The following is a 16,632-nucleotide window of genomic DNA, read 5'->3' as shown; positions in this document are numbered from 1 at the left end:
AGCTATGCTACCTCCCCCAGCTGTACATAAGCAAAGACCCCCCCTGCACAGGGGTAATTTTCCTCAGAGAATCTCCAGAACACAAAGAGGCCTTAACAAATTGGAGATTCCTGCCCTCAGTCATAGTGCTCAGGTATTGGGAGAGTATGGATATATCTGCACTGCAATAAAAGATCCATCTGGTCCAGGTCAGCGGACTCAGACTTGTGCGGTTTGATTTGCAGGGCTAGCAGTGTAGTCATTGAGGCTCAGGCTGGAGCCCAGGCTTTGAAACCCCATGAGGGAGGTGGGTCTCAGAGCCCAGGATACAGCCCAAGCCCAAATGTCTACACTGCTATTCTTAGCCCTATAGCCCAAGCCCTGTGAGCCCAAGTCAATTGATCCAGGCTCTCAGATTCAGTGCTGTGGGTATTTTATTGCAGTGTAGACATGCCCACAGATGCTTTGATTCAGTGGTGTTGCTTCAATTTTATGCCTGTGAAATGCCTCTGAAATAAATGGGGTCATATTGTTGTAAAATTATATTTTTCACCCTTAGTGTAACTTGCTATTCTTTAAATGACGGATTTGAGCTATTATTTTTCTGTTAAAAAAATAAAGGGAATTATCCCCCAAATGCTATTAAGTTGGATGTTGGCGTTGTCTTTACACTAGCTGGCTCCTATTTTGGTTTTCTGTGATTGTTAAGGGCACTGACTTAGTTTTCCATCTTCAGTAATTATGTATGAGTAACTCTGGTTAAAGAGAATGGCTGTTTAGCATGCAAACCGAAGGGAATGTTAGAGTCTTGTTAGACTTTTCTGGCTCACACTGAATTGAATATTATAACAAATAACACTGCAATGACTACTAAATCCCATTGTCTTTGCAAAGAACAAGAATTGTTCATTTCATACATTAGTGCTTGATTTGTTGTAGTGCTTCCAAAATGTCACCCAGCTATGTTACATTCCTACGTGAATCTTCTTGGTTGGTTTTAATTGTAATGTTTGTTGTGAGGGAATAAGTTAAGTTTTGCCCTCTTTTTTTCCTGTGAGTTACAAATTTAGCTCCAAACTCTCAAAATGGGCATGATGTGGGCCTCTCAAAAAATCCTGGGCATATAACTTTCAGTAACCTTTGTTCCACCTCCAAACTATTTTTGCATGCACAGTTTGAGTATTCTCTGCCTGAAAGATCTTGGTTGCTCAAAATTGCAGGCCAATAAACCAAAGCACAATTTTTGGCTTGCAAACATACAGAATGTTTTTCAAAATTTCTCCCACAAGATATGGTCAGATGAAACAAACAAACAAACAAACAAACGGAGTAGATTACTTCACATTAGTAAGCCACTTATTGAAGAACTAGGGGCTATCATAATTTTGTTACGGGGTACAATTTTCAAAAGCACCTAAGTGACTAAGGAGCCTGTGTCCAATTTTGAAAAATGGCTTAGGCACACAGGGGCAGATTTTCAAAAGAAGTTAGTTATTTAAAGATGCAAATAAGGGTGTAGTGAGATCATTGATTTCAATAGCAGTTAGATGTCTTTGCTGTTAGGGCTTTTGAAAATCCCACTAGGCACCTATCTGAATCTTTAGTCACTTAAATACTTTGGAAATCTGTCCATACATGTCTAAGTCACTTTTGGAAATGGAACACAAACTCTTAAGTCATTAGACTTTTTAGTTTTTTTAACCAAAATACAGATCAATTTTGAGTAATGTTATGCTTTTTAATATGGTCTGTAGTACAAAATAAAAAATAAGACAATGTACTGCCTTTTTTAAAGCTTCCAAATAACAAAGGAGCCCTTGTTTCAATATTTAGAAAATATATAATTTTGTCAAGCGATCAGACAGCTACCACACTAATTTTAAATCTTGCAAAGCAGATAAATAAGTTTTTCAAGTGAGCAGTTTGCAGCTTGGCAGCCCTGATAAAGAGTCGAAGAAAAGTATTAAGATATTTGGCCAGAGGAGTTTGATATAAAGGGAGGCGGTGGGAGAGAGAGAATGTATGCATGCATGCGAGCGATGCAAGGATGGTTCCTTGTTTCAACATTCAGAGCTCCCCCGCTTGGAGGACTTCTGCGGTTGTCTCCATCAGGAAAGTTCTTTTCTGGTGGATTTGTTCCACATAACAAATATTTCCTCTTTCAGGGACTCATTCTAAAAAAGTGCTCTTGCTTAAAGATCAAATCAAATACCATGAGAAGGAGAAAAGGTAGAAAGAACCTGAAATGTCTTAAGCTTATTCTCCTTGTGATATTTTAGTGCTTCTCAGAATTATGGTGATCACTCTGGAAGTGAAAAATGCATTTTCTTTTACGATTGTTTAAATCTTTTAGGGATGCCCCTGTGATTGCAGTACAAAATGACTGATCTGTGTGACAGCTCCTAAACCTGGAGACTTGGTGGGACTTACTTTATTGTAATATTCAGGGCACTATTTCATGATGCAGCACTCAACAAACCATCAATCATCATGAGCAATATATAATTATGTAGAAGAAAATGCTTTTTTAACCTCAAGGTAATGTAAAACACTTAAACATAATTGCTATGGATGTGTCATTTTAAATAGATAACACTGTCTGAGATGCAAACAGTTTGGCTATATAAAAAGGTAAAAGATAATAATAAACACAAAACAAAGGCAAACATAAATGTAGAGGTGCTGTCTTCTGACAAAGACACAAAATATTAAATAATTCTGAATCCATAATTAATGATAGGCTGTCTGAAGGAATAATTATAACATCTATGTTTGAAAGGTAAGGACAATTTATAAGCACACTTTGAGGGCTTAGCTAGGGAATATGCTCAATTAGTAAAAAAAAATATGTAAGGATACTACAGGTAGAGAGCACTGAGTTGAATGGAGCAATGTAGTTATGTATAGTTCTCACCTTTGCTATTATTTTCCTGGAGGGACAAAGTTGAGTTACAAAGTAATATTGCTTTGCTTTAAATTGGGGATGCTGTGACCCTGATTTGGTGAAGTTATGGACACTTTATGTCACTCTGGAGATGGAAAGGGGTCATAAAGAACTGCCGCATAATCTCCCAGTTGTAGTGGGGAAGGGATCTCTGCCTACTAGTATGTTGTCCTGCCCTTTTCCTGTCACAGGAGTTGTTTTTCAGTATGTCAGGCTTGAAGTGGAGATATGAGGGATCATGGCCAGAGTGCATTGTGCTCCACCTGTTGTGTGACAGTGTAATGGACTGCAGAGGGCTGATACAAGCTAGAACAATTAAAAAATGTCCAAGGGTGCTCCAGATTGGGACAGGGCTGTTTTGTCTCCTAGAATTAGGGAGGTGCAAAGGTGTCTTAAAGCTTCCTTTTTCTGTCTTGCCCACCCTTTTCTGCACCAGCTCAGGAATGGAGTTTCCAGACCTATATTTGCAACATGAAGAGCTAGAAATGTTGGACTAAATACAGAGGTCCTATAAATCATTTCTCAGTCAATTAGTTCTATTAGTCATATGAGAGGAGGGGAGGTGGGAAATCACCTTTCTGCTTAACTTTACCCCATCTTACAAACTTCAGTTAGTTGTTTTTAACTCTTACAGACCCATTCTTTCCATTCCCAGAGCATTTTGGGTTGAAGGAAATATTTTGCTTGACCTGAAATGATTTTTTTTAAACTTTGGGATTTGCAGAAAAATTCTAAAAACGCTTATTACAGATTGATCACATTTTTTCCCCAGAACTACCACCAAGCCAAAAAAATCAGTTATTCACATGGCTCCAGGTAGAACTTTTTACCTCTTGAACCTGTAATCTAACTTGTTCTTCTGATTATTGTTCACCCACTCATAGTAACGTCTGAGCATACCAAAAACATATGGATATATTTTGAAACAACTGGGATTAAAGTCAATTTGTGATTCAGGTGCTCTGTCAGAGTGATTGAGTATTCCTGGTAAATTGTCATATCCAACCTCTGTCTTCCAGAAACAAAGTACATTCTGATATATAACATTTCTTTTATTTCAGTAAGTTTAACCTTGGTTCTCAATTTCTGTTAAACCACCACAACCATACACACAGAAAACAAATGGAAACTTTTGTCAATGTCCTAACTTCCAGATAGCCGGATTTAGCTGTGAAAGACTGAATGCCAAAGGGGCACACACTTGTAGAGACAGATTTAATATAATTCAGCTGGCACTGAGCTAGGTGCCAATTATGTTCAATTCAGCATGCCTTTAAGGGAAGGAAATATAGTTTGCAAGATGGGAACAGTGTCCTTTGCTTCTAACCACATTTTTTCTCCTTTAGCTAGGGAACCAGTGACTGTGGGAAGAGACTGGAACCTGCTGATATGAGTTTAAGGATACACACATTACTTGAACTTTGCCATAGATAAATTAGTTTAGTGAAGAGAATCCTGCATTTGCATTTATCCAATAGTCAGAAGCAGAGAAACTCTTCTATGTTTTGTTTGCAATAAGAATTTTCTTCCTTCATCTTTGCCATTTATATGGTTTCTTTTCTTATGACAATCCTTTGTTGGGGACAGCAGAAATCTATCTAAACCACTACATTTGGACCTATTCAGATCCAGATTTTTGGTTCATCCTCTCATAAATATAGGGTCAATTTGCCAGTATATTGTCCACCCTCTCCAAATTTAATTATATTAATAGTTTGAAAGAGCAGAACATTGTAGGAAGGGAATAGGGGTTGAATGATGTTTAGCATTGGAAGGCAAAGACAATAGAGTACAGATGGTGGAACTGTTCTTTCTGAATAATATTAATTATGAACGTAACCCCTTTCTTGATTTACAAAGCACTTGTGAACCAATCATGATTTTCAGCGAACATATTCTGTGTGTCTTGGCTGATGTAAACTGATATCAAAATAAAGTCAATGGAACTGTATTGGTTTACATACTCATTTGGCCCCATTATTCAAAAGTGTTCATTGAATAGTTTGGATGGATAATTTTCAGATTGGAGATTGTTCAAACCTGTTTACTTTGGCTATTTGTCTTTTTCTCTTGTTACTTGTGTTGGGTGGTTGACCACCTAAAACACATGTTATTGTTTGTGCTTTCTGACTGGAGGGCTGAAACATTTTAAACAAGAAAATAAAAAAAAAGTGAATAATGAGCATCTACTGATTTCATACATTTATTTAAAAGTGATTATTTATAAGTAACATTATGAATAGGAAATGCTCCATATTTTCCATAAATGCTTCATATCCATGAGACCACAAACATGGCTTCACTATTTTCCCTCCTGCATATGCCATTATCTCACGCCACTCTCTCCCTACTGCTTTTCCTTCCTGCAGAATACATGGTTTGATATGGTTGAAATTTCTTAAATGCTGAGTTTTCAGTGAAACTTTTCATCATTTGTGATGATATCCCCTCAAAAATCTTTTCAATGAAAACTTTTGTAGGGTTTGAGCAGCTGGCTGATTTTCCCCACCAGACAATTGAAATATTTTGATGAAATTTCTACATTAAAAAAAAAATTCTAACAATTCCACTACAATTGTTACTGTTTTTCCATCCAGCTCTACACATGGCTCAGTTATGCCATTTAGGGTATGTCTACATGGGGATGAAGGCCACACAGCATGGCCCTGGATGGCCCCAGTCAGATGATTTGGGCTAGAGAGGCTCGATCTGCAGGGCTAAAAATTGCTATGTCAATGTTCAGGCTTGGGCTTTTTATCCCCATGTAGATGTACCCTTGAAGGCTTCATTGTTTCAGCTAGAGCACTGGAAGGAATTCTGTTTCATGGGGTCAGACACATTCCAGATTGGATATGGGGTGGGTAGGTGCTAATTCACCATTTAAGGTGGAGGCACTGCTTCTGAGTTTGTAGTGTGTTTGTAGAGTGTGTGTGTGTGTGTGTGTATGTGTGTGTGTGTGTGTGTGTGTGTGTGTAGGGGGAGGGGGCACATCATGGCTTTGCATCTCCCCACCCCTCCTAGTGCCTAGGGGATATCCTAGGTCAGGAGATGCCCAAAAGGATTACAGTTGTGGCGGGCTGCTGTGCAGGGATACATAAAGGGAGCTCTTTGTTCCCTGATCTCCCTTATGCGTTCTCAGACCAGCCTGGCCACCAGAGAATAATTAGATCTGGGCCATTTTTTCCAGTAAATACTTTATCTGCCAAAAAGTGCATTTGTCAGTCTAATCAAGCTGTTTGTGCATTTGGATTAAATTTGGCAAATAGTTTCAACTCAATAAAAACAGAGAAAAACAAATTTAGAAAAAGTGGAAATATTATGTTGTGACACACTTTCAGAGCAAAACATTTCAATTGTTCAGTTCAAAATGTTTTGTTTGGAAATGTAGCTATATTTAACAAACAAAACACAATCACACAAAAGTTACAACACCCCCCAACTCCCGCCCCCCAAAAATGAAATGTTTCATTTCAGGGCCAATGAAACATTTAGCTTGATCCCAAATTGAATTTTTTTCAATGGCTTTCTTTTTCTTTTCTTTTTTTTCATTGTGCTAAGGAAAAACAAATTGTCATTTTGGGTTAACTTGAAATGATTTATTTTATGGTATATTTTTCAGTTCAGTCACCAATCTGGATAATCAATTTTTCACCCAGCTCTAGGAATAATTTCTTGTTCAATCAAATTATATTTATATTAAATTCTCCCTGTTGTCTGTCTCCTTGGACTGATGGGGAAGAGACCTGCACTTGCATATGCACCTACCCTAACTCCAGCTCTGAGACAGCAAAAAGGAGTTTCCACAGGCAGAGCTAGGAGAGGTGGGGAGAACAAATGGAAAAGGGAGAAAAAGAAGGGGGAAAGGAAAGGAGTGAGCGAAAATAAGAACAGAGAAGAGATAGGCAGATGAGAGAGGAGTCTCTTAAAATAAATATTATAAAAAAATCCCTTGTTTGAGTGGGAGCTAATCCTTCATGAACAGCATGGAGACTGAGAGGGGGGGAGAGGATTATGGAATCATGGTAACAGTTAACAATCACACCCCAGCCTGTTAAATCATATAATCTTCAAATAATGGTACTGGTCTGAGCTGGGCACGGCCCCAAATCCCTGTGCTCAGGCAGGCAGTGATCATTTCATTTCCAAATAATCTGTGATATTCACACTGTTTGGTAGATATTCTGTTTTGTGGCATGCAGGACTGGGAAGAGATCACAGAGTGACATCCTCCTGCCATTACTCTATGCTTTCGCTTCCTTTTAACTTTACAGCTCATATACACACATATAGTACATTAACAGTAATGCTACCAAAAATTATATACACCACAAAATAAGTAATAAACATTAACACAGTCCTGTTTATAGATGCCAAGCAAAGTCAACATAAAACTAAGATTAATTCTGCCACAGTTCCATTTCTCTGCAAGGATTAGTTAATGGTGTTTAGACTGGAGTGACTCTCAGAGAGCATTGAGAAACAGAAGGATTTGTTAAATGTCTGGAATACAGCTCTTAGGTCAGCCATAGAGAATGGGAAGCTACAGCCAAGTGCACCTGGGTCTGACCAGAGCCCAGTGCTCCCTCGCCCAGCCCAGCAGCCTACTTGCTTCCCGCAGACCACACTTTAACTCCACCTACTCCTCCTTCCTCCTTTGGCTTCTTTTCCAGGCAAATAGATCACCTGGTGGCTCTCTCTTCAGCCCTTTGTTCTCCCTCGGGCCCAAACTGGCTGGCTTCTGAGTTGGGGTGGGCCTTCAGGTCATCAGTTACTAAGTCACAATGTGTCCAACCCATTGTCTGAGATCCAGGTTGCTAGTGGGGTCACACCTGGTCCTCGGCAACAATAAGTGTCCTTTCCCACAACTTGGTTAAACATGCAACTAATAGGGAAACAATATTAATTCAAAACATTAAGAAAATTCCCCATTTTATCACAGGTAGCACCTACAGTCCACAACCGGGGATTAGGGCCTCATTATGCTAGAAACTGTAGACATATAATGCCCCAAGGATCTTGCTGTTCTCTGGTTACTTGTCCTTTGAGGTCTAAAACCCTACATCTGGGGTTTTGAAGGAAGTCCGAAGCCACTTTAAGTATGGAAAAGGCCAGTTTGGTCCATTTTCCCACATCCCGTAAAAAGGTAATCAACTTCATATTGCATTTAGTAAAATACTTGAAGCATTAAAAGCATGGAATTGACTCAAGACACAGAGCAAATAAGGCAGAATATTAATCTTAAAAAATGTGGAAAGTTGGTTGAATTCAGCATCCCCAGAAGATTTATATGTAACCATATTTCTATACGAAGGCAGTAGGAGTTGAGGTCCCTCAGCGCCTCTCAAGAGGTGCTCAGCAAATTGCACAACTAAGCCTCTAACTTGGCCCTGGAGGTAAAGGGTAAGGAATATGCCTAAATTACATGAGTAAGCATGAAAGTGTTCACTTGCATCCCTGATTGCTGGGATATGTTTGGCTCTGGGCATCTGCATTAAGCAGCAGTTGCAGTAACTTGCTTACCATTCCACTGCAGAATTCCACTTGGGACTGTCACATTCAGAACAGAATGGACTTAGCTTGAGCACTATGTGGTTATTGCATTCTATATTTAGATCGAGTGAACGTCTGGACTGTGAGGGGGATGGATGAGGTCACTTATTTGTAGTCCAGCTGTTTTAATATCGGAGGCAGATCCTAAGATGAGCCTATGCCAATCTTTCAAGCCAATAACGAACTAATTTGGACCTGTATATAAGCCTTCATTGCTTTCCATCAAGTAGACTGTGCAAGAAGGTGGGCGTTACCTTGCAGGAATGCTGTTTCATTCAGTGGAGGAGGCACCTCTGAGTGCTCTCCTTATGATGATGATTTCTTTTGTAAATATACCTCTCTAAGCAAATAAAATCAAAGCTCTGTTCAAAATGTTAGCTTTTGGAATATGGACGAGGACTTGTATTTTTGTAAAATAACCTGGGCCTGATTCTGATCTTACTTACACCAGTGTGAATCAGGACTAACTCCATGGAAGTCTATCAAGTTACACTAGTGTAATACCAGCTCTATTACTGCACTCCACTGAGGGCTGTGGCTTAAAGGACACAATCTAGCCCAAGGTTTGCAGTAGTTGCACTGGAGTACTTTAGAAAGCGTCAATCGTCTCAGTCTGACTGTGAAATTCTATGGCCATCGAATATGGCATTTTCCCAAGATGACTCAAAATGGAGCATGTTTGCCATGGAATTCACCTTTTTTTCATAGACAAGTTCCAAACATTGTATTTTCTGTCTCCCTGCCCTGTTGGGACCTGCCTGTTGCTGATCCTTGCTCTCCAGCTTCCTCCAGCTTCCTCAAGGGTAAGTTAACTGTAGTACTGTACATGCTCTCTGCACTGTTCGCACTGTTCTATGGAACCAGGTAGCAGGGCAATCCTTTCATCCTTCCTTTATTCCCTCTTCTGTGGACCTTCCAGCCTAATTTTCCTGTTTCAAGCTGTCTGCAGATTCACGCAGGCATCACTGCATCAGTTTACATTCAGTTCATGTTTTTGAGCATCTCTCTGCAACTGTAAGGGCTGGTAACATACTTATTATTTTACTGAAAGGGTTAAAAAAGGAGAAAAAGGGAGGATGGCTGTGTGGCCTCCCTGAAATTTGTTTGTGATGCCAAACGTATCATGAGACATGACCCATATTCTGCGAACCCTTTCTCTAGAGTACAGATATATACAAGGTGCCCCGAATGCCATGAAGAGGAAAACAAAACAAAGTTAAAATTGATAACTATAAGGTTTCAATGGGAGGTTATAAACAGCTCCAGTGTGACAAAGCGATTCCTCCAATTCTGTCAAAACACATTCACTAAGAACCAGATTCTGTCATGAGAATGCTTTACTCTGAGAACAGTCCCAGCAATTCCATTGGCCCTTAGTGAACTGCTATTTTCTTTTTGGATTATGCAGAGTTTGTTGAAGTAGGTTTTTGCTTTATAGTTTATTAAATTTTAATCTCTCTTCCACAAAAGCAAGGAAACAAAACATAAAATGAATTACATGCTAAGCGTTATACATGAAAATCAAAAGAAATGTATCAACAGAAAACTATATCAAACATTGCCTTCACTCACAAGGCAAAATATGCAAATAATTGAGAATGTATCTCAATCACATAGTTCCATTTCTGAATTGTTCCATTTCTGAATTTATTATTTTAGAGCGTAATAATTAGGAAAACTATTTTCTGGAGGAGGGGACTGGGGTCTGCAGACTTGGTCTAGGAAAAAATGCACATGAACCCCAAAAGAGCTTACAATCTAAGTATAGGACAAAAGAGAGCAGGTAAATACAGACAGAGATGGGGGAGCAAAAGTAAAAACATGGCACAATATTGCTCAGCATGATAGGTAGTGGTATCAGCACACAAGCTGTCTAACCGTTGTCTACATTATTGAGGGAACGTGACAAAGGAGAGTTTTAAGGAGGGATATGAAGGAGGACAATGAGGTTGTTTATGGTGCCATCTTTATCTTTCCCCGTACTCAGTTTTTCAAATAAAAATGACATGGGAATGACAAAAATCAGTCCATTATATATTAAGTACAGCTGATATTGTACACAGTCCATATGGGGCTCTCCCTCACACCAACTTTGATTTCAATGGGGTTATTCCAGATATACAGCAGTCCATATATTACCAAATCTATGTTAGGTGCAGACTAAAAAGAAAGGTCTTCTGAGGAATGAAAGAAGCAAGGGGCGACCACCAAATGCCACAGACCAAATTGCAGGACCCCAAGATTCAAATTCATATTTCAGAACTCTTTATTCATAGTAACAAAACACTTCTTTTAAACAGTGATTTATTCTCTGGGTAATTTACTATGCAAGTCTCATTCTCAGATTTAATTTCCAATTTGGCTGTTTTAAGAGTTTTGTGCCCAACTAAGATGCTGTCACAAATAATTAATAGAGTGGTTGGAGGCTGAGCTTATATGGGCGTCTTGACTGATAACCTTTATAAATCAAAATGGAAAGAGCTTGTGACACAGTGTCCTATCTTATTAGAGCAAAAGAGTGAAAATCCATAGCTCTAGTTTCTCTAAAACTGGAGCATATATAGATTTATGTATTTAGTAGATCCAAAATAGGTGAGAAATTAAGTGAGAAATGAGTGATACATGGGTCTGTTGTAATAACTGGGCTGACAAATTTACCTTAATTGTGAGCTCAACTGCAAGAATATGTAAAATCATAAGATGTCACAATAGCAAATGTTGATGGGAAAAGGTATGAAAGGAAGACAGAAAGACTAAATTAATCTAAACAAAAAGGTCTACTGATATAACTCAAGGACCGTGTTAAGATCATGCCTGGTAAACAAGAAAATAATGCGAGTCAAAAAATCAGTTAGCCAAAATTGGTGTGTCAGAAACTCTGCCTAATTGGTGGACAAAATGAGGGAATAGATTATTGCACCCATCTCTCCCTTTTTGGGTCTGTAAATAAAAAGATGTTGGGGGGGGGGAAGATGGTAGGACAGACTAAAGCTACTTGAGTGAACTTCATCATCAAGGCTGCCACCCCCACTGGCACCTGGGACCCCAGCCTTTGTCATTCTGATCCCGAGAGATGTCTTGACCGAACTGGGCCAGAAAGAGGGATCCAGAGGACATTGTTACTCCTACCACTTCCAGCTGAATCCCAAATGCCACATGAGATCATAGAATCATAGAAGATTAGGGTTGGAAGAGACCTTAGGAGGTCATCTAGTGCAATCCCCTGCTCAAAGCAGGACCAACACCAATTAAATCATCCCAGACAGAGCTTTGTCATGCCAGGTCTTAAAAACCTCTAAGAATGGAGATTCCACCACCTCCCTAGGTAACCTATTCCAGTGCTTCACCACCCTCCTAGTGAAATAGTGTTTCCTAATATCCAACCTAGACCTTCCCAAATGCAACTTGAGATCATTGCTCCTTGTTCTGTCATCTGCCACCACTGAGAACAGCCAAGCTCCATCCTCTTTGAAACCCCCCTTCAAGTAGTTGAAGACTGCTATCAAATCCCCCCTCACTCTTCTCTTCTGCAGACTAAACAAACCCAGTTCCCTCAGCCTCGCCTCGTAAGTCATGTGCCCCAGCCCCCTGATCATTTTTGTTGCCCTCCGCTGGACTCTCTCAAATTTGTCCACAACCTTTCTGTTGTGGGGGGGCTCAAAACTGGACGTAATACTCCAGCTGTGACCTCACCAGTGCCGAATAGAGGGGAATAATCACTTCCCTTGATCTGGTGGCAATGCCATTAGCCTTCTTGGCAACAAGGGCACACTGCTGACTCATATCCAGCTTCTCATCCACTCTAATCCCCAGGTCCTTTTCTGCAGAATGGCTGCTTAGCCAGTCGGTCCCCAGACTGTAGCGGTGCATGGGATGCTTCCACCCTAAGTGCAGATGAAACAGCTTCACACTATAACAACAGCTCCAGTCCATCTCAACTAAATTCTTCTCTGTTACCCCAAAATATTGTTGTTACCATCTAAGAAACTGTCAGACAAGGTTGCCCCCCCCTTCTTCTTTTAAAACTCTCTTCAGCTAAAAGGGAACAAGAAATGTTTTTACAATGAAAGGCCTTACTTATTACTTTGTATTTCAAATGCTTTCACTGTTTTTCCTTCTTGTTTGTGTCTTTAAGAAAAGGTTACAAGAATGTTTAATGTTGTGTTTGCTATGGTACTAAGCAGGCTGAGGTCTCTGTATATCAAATCTAAGAGCTTGTTTAACACTGTTTAATGTTGGACAGTTAAAGGGCTATGTTAACACTTTTGGCCCTATATTCCATCTAAATTAATACAACAGGTCTGACATTCTGAATAGAAGTAAAGTTAGCCTAGATGACTAATCTACTTTAATGATTATGGAGTGACAACCACCATGTTAAGCCATCTCAAGATACAGTTTACAAGGTGTGTAGTCCTCGTGCAGGCCATCTGCACATGCGTTTATTTCACACTCGGTGCAAAGATATACTGAACACCAATTCCATTACCTAACCTGACCCACCTCCGCAAGTAAGAATATCTTTTAGAATGACTACTAAGTGGATATCAAGGATAGACTATGTTAAAGTGTATATTAGCCATGAGATAATTCTGCCTCAAACAAGGGTGTTGCTTTCATCATTATAAATGCAAATGACCTTCTGACATTTGTCAATTCATGTCTGGATTGTGATGTCCTCGAATTTTCATCAAGGTAATTGGCCTGTTTGGCTTCTTGGACAGTTTGTCTTTTTATTTACAATATTGTTAGTGGCTTTTGTTTTTTTCTCAGACAGAGTCTCAAACTTATTAGGATTCTCTGAGGTGTCAGAAGAAGAAAAAAACAGAAAAGGCTCGACTAGCTTTAGGTGATGTACATGGATTTTACCCAGAGGGGAGTTTTTAATTTGTTTCTTTAAGAGTTTTATAATGTATTTCTCCTGTGCTTTGCTAATCTGTAATTGTCTTATTCACTCACCTTTCATTGTTCCCTGATGTCTGTCTTCTCTACCATTAATCCTTAGAAGTCTGAAGTCATGTATATTCATCCCCATCTTCTTTACCCTCCCACTCCTCCACAACTGGAGTCTGTGTTCCTTCCGTTCCCTGCTCCCTCTACCTTTCCCTCGACATGATAAGAGAAGACCATGTTACCTTTTCCTTAAATCTACTTCTGAGCATTAGGACACATTTCTCTTAGTGGACCAGATGCCACCAGTTCCCCACCCACGTTGCAAAGATGCCATCCCTATCACTCAGCTGTCTCCCTCGGCCAACTTAAATAATAAAATAATCTTAATAATTGATTAATAACCATAGCTATTATTTTATTATAACAAGGGAGTGAGTGCATAAAAATATATCAGACTGAGCTTGATAAGTTTATGGAGGGGATGGTATGATGAGACTGCCTACAATAGCATGTAGCTGATCTGCAACTTCTAGCAGCAGATATCTCCAACGGCCAGTGATGGGGAGGACTCTGAGTTACTACAGAAAATTATTTCTCGACATCTGGCTGGTGGGTCTTGCCCACATGCTTGGGGTCTAACTGATCACCATATTTGGGGTCAGGAAGGAATTTTACCCAGGGGCAGATTGGCAGAGTCCCTGGGGATTTTCCTTTGCAGCATGGGGCCCGGGTCACCTGCAGGTTTAAACTAGTGTAAATGGTGGATTCTATGTAATTTGAAGTCCTTAAATCATGATTTGAGAACTTCAGTAACTCAGTCAGAGGTTATGGGCCTATTATAGGAATGAGTGGGTGAGTTTCTGTAACCTGTAATATGCAGGAGGTGAGGCTAGATGATCATGATGGTCCCTTCTTGCCTTAAAGTCTGAGTCTATGATATCTATAACTTCAAAAGGTCATTTAAGTGCTGTAATAAAGGTTTACTCTTTTTAAACTACAAGTCTTGCACATTCACTGTCATGACTCCATTAATTTATTAATATTACTTTGCAATCCGTAACACTCCCACCTGAAATTGTGCTCAAGTACACACTTTTTAAGGCTGGTTTAGTACCTTTTCTAGCCAAATACACCAATGTCCATGAAATCCTAGATCTGAGAATATAACAGTAAAAGCTTGGGCTTTTAATGGTTATCTCCCTGGGCAATTAGCAAGCCAGCTTTTCTAAAAATCCCTGATCACTGCTCAACTATGAGGTGATTGTAATAAAACTGAGTGGTTTCTCACTTCAGATCTGACATTTATTATTTCTTTGCTGGAGATCATTATTATTATTATTTATTAAGGAGTGCTTCATTCATAACACATCATTCTGTATACAGAACTCCCAGCATAGCCAATGGGAATGTTCCACAAAAACAATTGCTAGATTCCTCATATTCCTTTGACTCCAGTGGGAGCTGAGAGTGGTCCATACATTTCATGATCCCATCCTATAAAAAATAGTTAATGCATGGATATTGTTTGGAAATGTGTTTGTTTTTGGGGGAAAATAACAAATCAGATCCTTAGCTGGTGAAAGCTGTTACTAGATATACTATAACTTGTAGTTTCAATTCTAATTTTCCTTTTGCCCTGGGGTGAAAAAGTTCCTTTCCAAAGTTTGTTTGGTAAATACATATTTAGATAATTTACAAAACGCATAATATAATTTAATTATGTTAAGTATTCACACATTATTTACTGGAGAGGTCTATTATTATGTGAATATGTATTTAAGGAGTTTACAAAATACAAAATGTTTCCTCAACCATAAATAATAAATAATTATGATAATAATACTTTGCATAAACTGTAGATAATACATTTTATCCGAGGGCCTCAAATTACCTTTTGTATGAAGACATATTTACTGAGCATGCATAGTTCCTTTCTCATACAACTCATAACAACTTCTTTTAAAAATTAGCATGAACATAAAGATTTCATATGGACTAACAGTCCTTATTCACTCCTGTTCTTTCTGGAGTAAAGGGACAGACTAACTCGGTGGGTGCAGTTCCTGATTTGGGATTTTTCCTCTTGTTCCAGTGAAACTCCCTCTGATTCTGTTAATTTTCTAGACACTATAAGATGATAGTTTGTCTTGGCTCTGGGTGTGTGTAGACACTATGGCTTGACTATCTGAGTTACTCCCTGCTAGTCAAAATATAGCAGATGTGATTGTGGCTGAAATGAATTACCACTTCTGTGGGAATAATATTAAACTGTAAAGATCTTGCAATATTTTCATTGTCTTCTCAATATTCCTCCACTCTGCCTTTCTTGACCAACTAAATATGTAGCTTCTTTCAGCTAAATGCTTCAAAATGAGGAGAAATTCTCTATCTCCATTCTCAAGTCAGATTTTCATTGGACTTCATTAGTTATAACTTTGGTATCATCCTTTGTCTATAACTTTCCTTCTCGATCCATCCTTCCTCTCCTTTCCTTTTCTAAAATCTGCCTTTTCAGGTGAACCATTGCTTGAAGTCCAGCTCTACTGACACCCCCACTCATGCTGTGATCTTTTCTAACCAGAACACCACAACTCCGTGCTCCCCAAACTCCAGCAGATACAGAATGCTAATGCTCACCTTCTCACATATACAAAAATCCTCAGCCACATAACCTCGCCTTCATTTTCAAACCGCTACACAAGATCCCAATCCCTTTTAACTAGTTCCAAATTGCCCTTCTTGTTCAAAACATTCTCACTGTACCTGCTAAAGTACTTCACAGATCTTTTGTCTTTCTGATTGCACTCCACTCTCTCAGCCCCAGCCTTCCTTTGCCCTTTACATAAACTTGTGTAGCAATAGCAAGATTGTGTGAAGGAACAGAGTTGGTGAAAGAATCTTGTTCTCTGTTTCATCAGCTCAATTTGATCTAACTACTTCTCCCTCTCCCTTTAATGGACCACTATTTTTTTCTCTGCCTCTGCTTTTTTTTTTTAAACTTCATTTTAGTCTTTTAGGAGATTTAACTGCTATATCATAGCTTGGCTCTATCAAAGTTGACAGCAAGGACTAGAGGTACATCTGCCCATGTTATGGAGCAGCTGCATAGATTTGCTATCAATTTTTATTCACTATATAATTAATTATTTGCAGTCAAGATCAGGAAAACCGTTGTTGTTCCTAATGCTCATTTGTCACTGTTCTTCTTAACATGGCTGAAGCCTATCTCAGTTTGCCAGGAAGCACTGAAAACTGAAAACTAACCT

Source organism: Trachemys scripta, chromosome 2, assembly GCF_013100865.1.
Source record: "Trachemys scripta elegans isolate TJP31775 chromosome 2, CAS_Tse_1.0, whole genome shotgun sequence".
NCBI classification, from domain to species: domain Eukaryota; kingdom Metazoa; phylum Chordata; order Testudines; family Emydidae; genus Trachemys; species Trachemys scripta.
Note: the sequence above shows the minus strand (reverse complement) of the source record.